Source organism: Morus notabilis, unplaced genomic scaffold (genome assembly GCF_000414095.1).
Source record: "Morus notabilis unplaced genomic scaffold, ASM41409v2 Scaffold654, whole genome shotgun sequence".
Lineage (NCBI taxonomy): Eukaryota > Viridiplantae > Streptophyta > Magnoliopsida > Rosales > Moraceae > Morus > Morus notabilis.
The window spans coordinates 44,934-55,585 of NW_010363907.1; the positions used below are offsets into that span (position 1 = coordinate 44,934).

Genomic DNA, 10,652 nt, shown 5'->3' on the forward strand with positions numbered 1-10,652 from the left:
AATCAAAACTTGAATTGGTGAACAAAACATTAGGGATTCTCGACACCTTACCATTTTTATTACTAAATTTCCTTCATACAAATCTTCTCTCCTTTTTATTTGCAACAAAAATCTCAAAAATCTTATTTTTCTTTAATTTTAGTTGTTATTTATTTTTCTCTAACACTCTTATTTTGCTAATCGTTCTTGTTTATTTTGTTACCTCTCTGTGGATACGACTGGCCTTCTGTGCTAAAATTAACCGCTTGTGCACATCACTTTTGGACGTTAATCAAATTTTGATGCCGTTGCCGGGAAAATGCTACTAGCAAGATTGATCAGTAGATTTTTTAGCTAAAGAGGTAGGTGTAATTTTTTTTATTTTACTCAATTTCTCTTTCTTGATTTACGTGATCTGTTTTTAGCCCGTATTAAAAAAAAAAAAAAAACTTTTGTTTGTTGCTTCTATTTTGTTTTTGTTTTTACCTTTTTTTTTAATTTTTTCATTCTCTTTTCGTTTATTTCAAAAAAAAAAAAAAAAAAAAAAAAAAGAAGTTGCTGCAAGTTTCCGTGTATTCCTTTGAAATTTTTTTTTTTTTTTTTTTCCCGCCCTTAATCTTAAAAAAAAAAAAAAAAAAAGGAAGTGAAGGAAAGTGGCTGAAAGTTAATGTAACTTTATCGTGGCTGCAAGTTAACGTAATTCATAGTGGCTGCATTTTCTTTTTTCTTTTGTCGTCCCTTAATCGAAACCAAAAAAAAAAAAAAAGTGACTGCTTACCTTTTTCATTTTTATTTTTCTGTAGTTGTGATTGTGATTTGATTTTGTTATATTTTATTTTTGATAAATTAGAATTTTATTTTGTTTCCTCATTAGTATATTTTAATTGTTGACTCTTACATTGTTGCCTAATTTAATTTTTCCATTTATAGTTTTTATTAATTCTTAGGATTATAATTAGGATTGTAATTAATTGACTATTCTAAATACAGAAATTTCATAATTTGGTAGATTTAGGCCTTTGACTTTAGGAATAGTTTCCATTATTTAGATTACATTTCATAATTTATTCAATAAAATTTAATAATTAATTTTGAGAATAATTGTGTGGTTACGTGGAAAGTACAATTGAGGGAGTTCTATCTAGTTAAGTTGGTACTTAAGCGGGCCTCGCCCCACCAATCTTTCATGGGAACGTTGCTCTGTCTAGGAGACTATTCATTGAGCCAAGAGCTATAGTATTTCCTGGGAGCACTCTCGGTGGTTACAATTTACGTTACTATATAATTATTTTATTTTGTTTTGATTAAAAATTAAAAAAATTAAAAAATTAAAAAAAAATGCCGCTTAGGGTGAATGCATCGGTATAGAGATGAACTAGGGAGATTTGCTCAATGTCTAGACTTAGAAACCCCTAGTGAAGTTCTATCCGACGCGTCTTCTACGCCTCCGTCTTCACACTCGGCGTTGGAATTCGCACTTCAAAATCTATTTGCAATGGCACAACACGAGGAAGTTCAATAGAGGACGTTGCAAGATTACTTGCACCCAACACGCACAGCCACCCCATCTTGCATCATGTTCCCCCCAAATGCACCGCCTACGGATCTCAAGCCGGGCATGATTGCACTTCTCCCAACTTTACGTGGGTTAGAGAACGAGAACCCATATGTACACATCCGGGAGTTTGAAGAGGTGGTGGCCACCTTTCACAGCCGTGTTGAGGCCGCCAACACCGTTCGATTGAATTTTTTCCCTTTCTCTCTGAAGGACAATGCCAAAAGCTGGCTATATTCTCTTAGGCGCAGGTCTATTGGTACGTGGGAAGAAATGACGATGACATTCTTCAACAAGTATTTCTTACACCATAAGACCAACAATTTGAAATGACAGATCTCAAATTTCGCTCAAAAGAAAACGAAACTCTTTATCAAGCTTGAGAGCGTTTTAAAGATCTGTTAAACCTGTGTCCCCACCATGGATATGAAAGTTGGCACCTCATAAGCTATTTCTACGATGGACTCACAATCTGAGAGCGCCAATTTGTTGACATGATGTGCGATGGAGATTTTCTCTAAAAGGATCCTGACGAAGCTATCGAGTACCTAAATGAGTTAGCTGAGAAAGCTCATACTTGGACTGGACCGAGTGCTACTGAGAGCACCAGTAGGTCCTGACCAGTTGGAGTTTATCAATTAAGGGAATAGGATAGCCTCAAGGCTCAACTTGATGTTTTGACGAAGCAAATCAAGGCCTTCAAAAGCAAAGATAGTAAAGGACCCCACATGGTGGCAAGGACAGATACGCATGAGCCTTGTTTCATTTATGGTGGAGTGGACCATCTGGCTCAAGATTGTCTCTTCTTTAGTGACATGACGGGGGTATATGAGGAGCAGTGCGATGCAATGGGCACATACACGAAGCCTTATGGACCCTTATCATAAACTTACAATCTTGGTTGGAAAAACCACCCAAACTTCAGTTGAAGAGATCCAAACCAACATGCACAATCATCTGGAGGACAATGGAGATCAGAGCAACAATCTCATCCACCAAGGACATATTTTGTGCCTCAGAATAAGTGGTAGCCGAAAGGGCATTCTCTAGAAGATATTCTAAAAGCTTTTATGGAGGCGCAAAATAAAATGAATCAAAGGGTTGATTCAATGCTCACACAGCTGGTGGAAGAGAACAAGGAAATAAAAAGTCAGATCACAGAGCTGATAGAAGCTTTAACCGTTTAGGAGCGCGGTAAATTTCCATCACAAGCCCAGTCCAATTTGAGAGGACAACACATGGCTCAAACTTCCAACTCTGAAGGTCAAAATATCAAGGAAGTTAACGCCATCTCTACTCAAAGTGTTAAGAATTTAGACACACCTTCGACATGTACAACCACTTCGAGTAATGAGGAATCGGCTCAGGAGAAAGAATAACCAACTAAAATTCTGGTAAAGGTGCCTTTCCCCCAAGCTCTCCGACCTGCTGGGAAAGTACTGCTGGAAAATCAAAGTGAGATCCTGGAGCACTTGACACAATTGAAGATCAATCATCCCCTGCTACATGTGATCAAGCAAGTGTCGGCCTACGCCAAGGTTATCAAGGATCTGTGCACTATAAAGAGAAAGCACCATGTTAAGAAGGCTGCATTCTTGACAAAACAAATAAGTGCAGTGATTGAGCAGAAGACACCGCTGAACTACAAAGATCCTGGCTGTCCCACCATTTCCTGCACCATTGGGACACACGAATTCGGCCAAGCATTGCAGGATCTTAGAGCGAGTGTTAACCTCATGCCTTATTCATTTTACTCGCAACCTGGTCTTGGAGAGATTAAGCAGACACCTGTAGTACTGTAATTGGCCGATTGATCCATCAAGAAACCACGTGGAATAGTTGAGGACGTGTTATTGCAAGTTGATAAGTTCTACTATCCCATGAATTTTGTTGTTTTGGACACTCAATCAGTGGTTGATGTTAGGGGCGTAAGAATTGAACCCGAACCTGACAAACCCGTCCGACCTTACCCGATCCGACCCGAAAATGTTGGGTTAATTTTTTTATTTAAATTTCAGATTATAATAGGGCCAACCCGTAATTTGCGGGTTGGGTAACTATTCACCTGAGTTGCCCTGACCCGCCCGTGTAATTAGAGGAGTAACCCTAGATCCCAAACCCAATCTTCCAGTTTTCATTTTTCCTTCCTCCCTCCCACCCACCCAGTCGCCACTCGCCGCCAGTCCTAGCCTCCCAGTCCTAGCCTTCGCACGCGCCGCTGACCGCACGCAGCCTCCCCTGCCATGAGTCCACTCCGGTTTCACTTCAAGCCTCCCTCGCTCACCTCCCAAGCCTGAGTCGTCTCAATCTTCCAGTTTTTTTTCACCGTAAGTGTTTTTTTTCTTGATTGATGTGTGTTATCACTGGATTATCACCGATTTTTCCCTTTTTGGTAACTTTGATTTTGTAGTGGTGGTAATATCACCGGGTTTTGGGTTTGATCTGATTTGGGTTAATGTTGGTTTGGATGACTGGAATGTTGTTGAGAAGGTTTAGTTTTGTTGTCATTTTTAGCATGAGAAAGAAATAAAAGCAATCTTGTTGTGTTTTCACCGGTTTAGTTTTATTAAATTTTGGATTGAAATAGCTTGAAGTACTGCCTCGAATTGATGGCTACATTTTGAATTTTGACACAGGACCGAGGAGCTACTACCTCTTATTCAATCTAGCAATCTTACTTTCTCGTTTTCTTCTGAAAGTTCATTTGAGGAGGAGCTGCTGCCTCTTGGTAAGTTCGTAGCCTTGATATTTCAATGTAGATGTTAAAATTTTTATTTCTACAACTGTGTTTTAATGGTAGATTGGATTCCAACTCTGTTTATAAACTTTGAATATTATACCAAGGTCAGATGCTTGGGTATTATATCCTTGGCTATTATATCCATTTGAATGTTTAAACTTTGAATGTTCTTCTGAAACTTTGAATGTTATAATGCTTGGCTATTATATCCATTTAAATCGACTCCGGTGTCAATAAATTCATAACACTGTTGATGATCAGATTGATAACTTGGTGTTTGGTAGGGAAATTGTAGCCATTTAAGTCAACTCCATTGTCAATAATTACTCTTAGACATTGTAATTCATTGATAATTAATGTATTTATAGGCAAAAACTGGGGTTATTTTGAATTTTTCTGCAGCAGAGAGCCTTATAGTGGCAAGGCTTCCACGTTTTGAATTTTTTTTTTTGATATGGGATATTGTCTAAACCCAATATTTAAAAACATACGAATAAAAAACTCCAACTAGTGAAGATGGACTAATTAAGAAGATAAAGGGATGGTAGACCAAGCTCATTATGAGACTAAAAGATGCTACTATCAAATTCTTGGGTGATAGGCATCTACTAAATCATTAGAGCATAAAAATCAAACCAAACAGTTTCATCATTAACCTATTTTATCTATTTATAATAGTTTGTCTCGTAGTAATCTCTACGCTTAGTCTCAATCATATGTGATCTATTTTTTAGGTTAATTTGTGTGCTAGATGGAAAAATTTATCATCCACCCAACAAAAACTTCTAAAAGCACTTGCAAGTCCTCTGCTAAAACAGAAAGTGTCTCTATGCCTAAAGAGCCCATTACCTTGCCCACTCCCACACCCAGCCCTACCCCTATACCTAATTTGGGCACTAAAATTGAAAACGAAAAAGAGGATGGAGACAGTAAAGAGAGGAAGAAGTCACAAAAAAAGTCTCCTGTTTGGGATCATTTCAAAATCATAGAGGGTGGGGATCCAAATGAGCCTAGGTGTAAGTGTATCTATTGTAGGACAACATATGCGTGTGATAGTAGGAGACATGACACCAGTAGTATGAAGGTTCACATAGAAAAGTAATGGAAGAAATACCCATATAGGAACCAAGACAAAAAGACAAAAACTCTGAGTTTTCAAACAAACACTGAAACTGGGAGTAGTCTTGTTGCTATAGACTTTAACAAGGAGCATTGCAGAAAAGTGTTAGCAAAAATGGTGATTGTAGATAAGCTTTCATTTAGGTTTGTTGAAGGTGAAGGATTTAAGAATTTTTGTCAAGTTATGAAGCCTAGGTTCTCTATCCCCTCCCGTGTTACGATTGCTAAGGACATTTACCAACTTTTTTTGGAAGAGAGGAAGAAACTAAGGGCTGAATTTAGTAAGGGCAGTCAAAGGATTTGCCTAACAACTAATTTCAAGTCACAAGGGAGAGAGTGTTGGTAAATTCATTGAGTCATGTTTGCATGCTTGGGGTATTGAGAGAGTTTTCACTATGACTGTTGATAATGCCTCCTCAAATGACTCCATCATTACCTATTTAAGAAGGAAGATTAAGGGGTGGAAAGGGGTTGCTTTAGGTGGGGAATTTCTGCATGTTAGGTGTTGTGCCCATATAGTGAACCTGATTGTCAATGAAGGTTTAAAAGCCCTACATGATTCCATAGCTGCCATTCATAACGTTGTGAGGCATGTGAGGTCTTCTCCGGCTAGGGTGCTGAAATTCAAGTCATGTGTGGAGTGAGAGAAAATTAAATACACAGGTCTCGTATGCTAAGATGTCCCTACTAGATGGAACTCCACTTATATGATGTTAGATGTAGCCATTAAGTTTCAAAAAGATTTTGAAAGATATGAAGAGGAAGATGACAAGTTTGTGTCTTACTTTCGAGAAGATGATGGGGGGGGGGGGGGGGAAGGGAAGATTGTCCCGCCACTTGATGATGATTGGGAGAATGTTAAGGTGTTTGTGAAATTTCTAAAGACTTTTTATGATATACTTTGAAGTTTAGTGCCACTTTGAATGTCACTTCAAATTCTTACTTTCATGAGCTTTGTGAGATGCAAAACTAGTTATCTGAATTAAGCAAACAAGAGGATTCAATGCTTCCATCCGTGGCTGTGAGTATGAAAAAGAAGTATGACAAGTATTGGGGGAATGTTGAGAATATAAATTGTCTTCTCTTTGTGCCTGTTGTACTTGATCCTAGGTACAAAATTGATTATTTGACATATTGTTTCTCTATAGTGTATGATTCTTGCACTTCTGAAAATACAAAGGTCTCGTATGCTAAGATGTCCCTACTAGATGGAACTCCACTTATATGATGTTAGATGTAGCCATTAAGTGTCAAAAAGCTTTTGAAAGATATGAAGAGGAAGATGACAAGTTTGTGTCTTACTTTCGAGAAGATGATGGGGGGGGGGGGGGGGAAGGGAAGATTGTCCCGCCACTTGATGATGATTGGGAGAATGTTAAGGTGTTTGTGAAATTTCTAAAGACTTTTTATGATATACTTTGAAGTTTAGTGCCACTTTGAATGTCACTTCAAATTCTTACTTTCATGAGCTTTGTGAGATGCAAAACTAGTTATCTGAATTAAGCAAACAAGAGGATTCAATGCTTCCATCCGTGGCTGTGAGTATGAAAAAGAAGTATGACAAGTATTGGGGGAGTGTTGAGAATATAAATTGTCTTCTCTTTGTGCCTGTTGTACTTGATCCTAGGTACAAAATTGATTATTTGACATATTGTTTCTCTATAGTGTATGATTCTTGCACTTCTGAAACATTAGCAAAGAATGTGAAGGATACTAAGGTTTATAGTGGGGACAAAGGTGAATCTGTGGCTAATGAAAGTAGTGGGGAGGTAGCAACAACAAGTACAACGGAGGCAAAAATGGAAGTAGAAGGAAAAGGGTGTTTGTGGAGCTCATTTGTTAGGAAAATGAAGGAGAAGAATGTGAATGAGTACAAAAATGACTTGACAGACCCTATGGAGGATCCTACTCGGTCAAATTTTGATGTTTTAGATTGGTGGAAGAATAATGCAACTAATTACAAGGTTTTCTCACTAGTTGCTAGAGACATTCTTGCCATTCCTATTTCAACGGTAGCCTCAAAATATGCTTTTAGTACCGGAGGCCGCATCCTCGATCCCTTTAGAAGTTCATTGAGCCCCAAGATGGTGGAGGCATTGATTTGTACACAAAATTAGCTGCGTAGTCATGAGCACATCAACCTTATTGACGTGGAATAATTTAATGATTACGAAGATATTGAGTCAGGTAATCTTTTTACGTTTTACTTATTTTTTTTAATTTTATTTCATCTCTTTGTTGTTTATTTTGTTGTTCTAAACTTGATTCAGATGATTTTTTTTTGTTATGTTTTCTTCTCAAGATTTGTCAAATTTTGTTGCAACACATGAGGGGCAAGTTGGGAATGAAGATGCTATTATTCTGGATTAAACAATTTAGAGTGGACTAACTTTTATTTCATATCCTATTTTGTGACTATCTTTATATGGACTATTTATCTTTATATGAATTGTTTATTCTGGATTAAACAGTTTATTTTATATGGACTATTTTGCTTCTCAATATTTTATTTCATCTCCTTGTTGTTTATGCTTTTGGACTATTAAAAGAGGCATGAAGTCATATATTAAAATTGGTTTTCACCAACCCGAGTAACCCGACTCCACCCAAGGTCACCCGAAAGGTTGCGGGTTTGTAGACTTAAGAGAGTGTCGCGGCCCAAAGTTTTCTCAACCCGCACTGATCGGGTCGGCTCAATTTTTCGGCTCAACCCGACCCTACCTGGCCGATTTACACCCCTAGTTGATCCAGAGTCAAAAACCCTAATCATCCTTGGAAGACCATTCCTTGCGATAGCAAATGCCCTAATTAGCTGTAGAAATGGTCTAATGAAGATCTCTTTTGGGAACTTGAATCTCAAGGTAAATGTTTTCAACATTGTAAAACAACCATAAGGTGATGAAGAGTGTCACTAAACATTCATGATCGACACACTTGTCGAGGAGGAGGTTCAGCTGCAAAGCAACTCTGAAGATCTTGAAAACCTCCTCCGAAATTCTGATTCTGAAAATTTTGGTTATGTTGAGTTATCTCACTTGTATGCAATTTTTAACAACTCACAGGACAGAGGAATTAAGTTTAAGCAATTATGTTTTGAGGAACTCCCGCAAGGGAGAGAGACACCAAAGCCTTCCATCAAGGAGACCCCTACAGTCAAACTTGCTCAACTACCTGAAGGATTGAAGCATGCATTTTTGGGAGTTGGCGATACCTTTCTTGTTATCATTTCTTCCAAACTCGATGCGTCACAAGAGCAACGATTAATCAACATGCTGCGAAAGTATAGATCTGCATTGGGTTGGACGATTGCTAACATTAAAGGAATCAGTCCTTTGATTTTCTCCCATCATATTCATTTGGAAGAAAGAGCTAACCCCCGAAGAGATCCTGAAAGAAGATTGAATCCAACAATGAAGGATGTTGTGAAGAATGAGGTTCTCAAGCTATTAGATGATGGGATCATTTACCCAGTTGCCAATAGCAAATGGGTTAGCCCAGTTCAGGTAGTGCCAAAGAAATTAGGGGTTACTATGGTGGAAAATGAAAAGGGGCTCTAGTTCCCACAAAGGTCATGACTGGTTGGCGCATGTGTATTGACTATCGCAAGCTTAACGCCACCACTCGCAAAGACCATTTTCCACTTTCATTCATCGATCAAATCTTAGAACGTGTGGCATGTCGTCCTTTCTATTGCTTTCTCGATGGCTATTTAGGGTATTATCAGATAGAGATAGCATTAGAAGATCAGGCCAAGACCACATTCACATGTCCTTTCGGTACCTATGCCTTCCGGCGAATGCCATTTGGACTGTGTAATGCACCTGCCACATTTCAGAGGTGTATGATGAACATTTTCAACGACATGATCGAGAAATGTATGGAAGTTTTCATGGATGATTTGACATTCTTCAGAGATTCATTTAACATGTGCCTTCTCAACTTGGAAGCCATTCTTCAAATATGTGAAGAGAAAGGTCTCGTGCTCAATTGGGAGAAGTGTCATTTCATGGTGTCATCCGGCATAGTTCTTGGGCACATTGTTTTTGAAAGAGCAATCGAGGTCAACCACTCCAAGGTTTAACTCATTTCCATCCTGCTCACCCCCAAGGCCATTAAAGATGTCCAATCTTTTTGGGCCATGCCGGATTCTAGAAGAGGTTCATTCAAAACTTTTCATCTATAGCAAAACCGCGAAGCAACCTCCTAGCAAAAGATGTTGTGTTCAACTGGACACAAGAGTATGAGGATGCATTCTGAACACTCATCACAAAACTGACTTCCGCCCCTATTATGCAGTCACCAGATTGGAGCTTACCTTTCGAGATCATGTTTGACACAAGTAATTACACTGTGGGGGCCGTTCTTGGTCAACGGAGGGAAGGGAAGCCTTTTGTTGTCTACTACACAAGCCGTACTCTGAACAGTTCTCAGATGAACTACTTAACTTGTCACACCCCGGGATAGGGGTCGGTGACATAAAGGCTCGGTTAGGAGTTAAAGTGAAATATTAAAGAAATTCCTAAACAAGCCTCCCGTTTAATTGAAATAAATCACAAGGAAGAGACTAAAACTCAAGCCTCTAACATTGTTTAGGGCTACAGCCACAGGAACTATCCATAGGATCTTACAGTATCGTACATACATGAACGTGTAAAAAAACATTACAGACATCAACCACAGTCTAGAAATCCAAATATAAGAGTTTACAGAATTTACAAATTCTTACATTCATATACAACGGGAGGATGAACACAATCCTCAAAAAATTTAGGGGTAGTAGTCTACTCAGCTACTCGGCACTGCTCCTAGAGTCTTCTGGGAGGGGTTAACATTTATAAAACAGTGAAACGTGAGCGAAAGGCCCAGGAGGATATATTTTGAAATAACTTTGTAAATAAGTAAACAAATAAATAATTAAGTAAGGAAATGAATAAATATAGACATTTAGTTCCAACACAACAGACGAAACCTCACATCCCTTTTCTCAAAGGAAATATAACTGAAAATCTCCGTGTTACAGGCATCAGCAAGTAATTTATACTATGACAAATTACTTACACAACCAAGTGCACAAGCCATCACCCCCGGGCCGGGTTTCGGGTCCTGCCCCTAAGGATCCACTCTCCACATCCTATCTAGGCCATCAGCCGGTTTACTAATTCGCAAGATCTTTTGTCTTAAGAAATTATTCATTAAACATTATGAAACAGTTCTTTATACTCTCCAGAACTACAACAAGCCATGGGGGTCCAAATATTT

The 10,652-nt window shown here is 38.5% G+C and overlaps 1 non-coding gene across 1 annotated transcript; it reads right to left on the minus strand.

Moving 5' to 3' along the window:
• Positions 1-1,855: 1,855 nt before the first annotated feature.
• Positions 1,856-1,961, minus strand: LOC112092903. The gene has a single exon (XR_002902811.1). It is a non-coding gene; the product is annotated as a small nucleolar RNA R71 (small nucleolar RNA).
• Between the last annotated feature and the right edge of the window lie 8,691 nt (positions 1,962-10,652).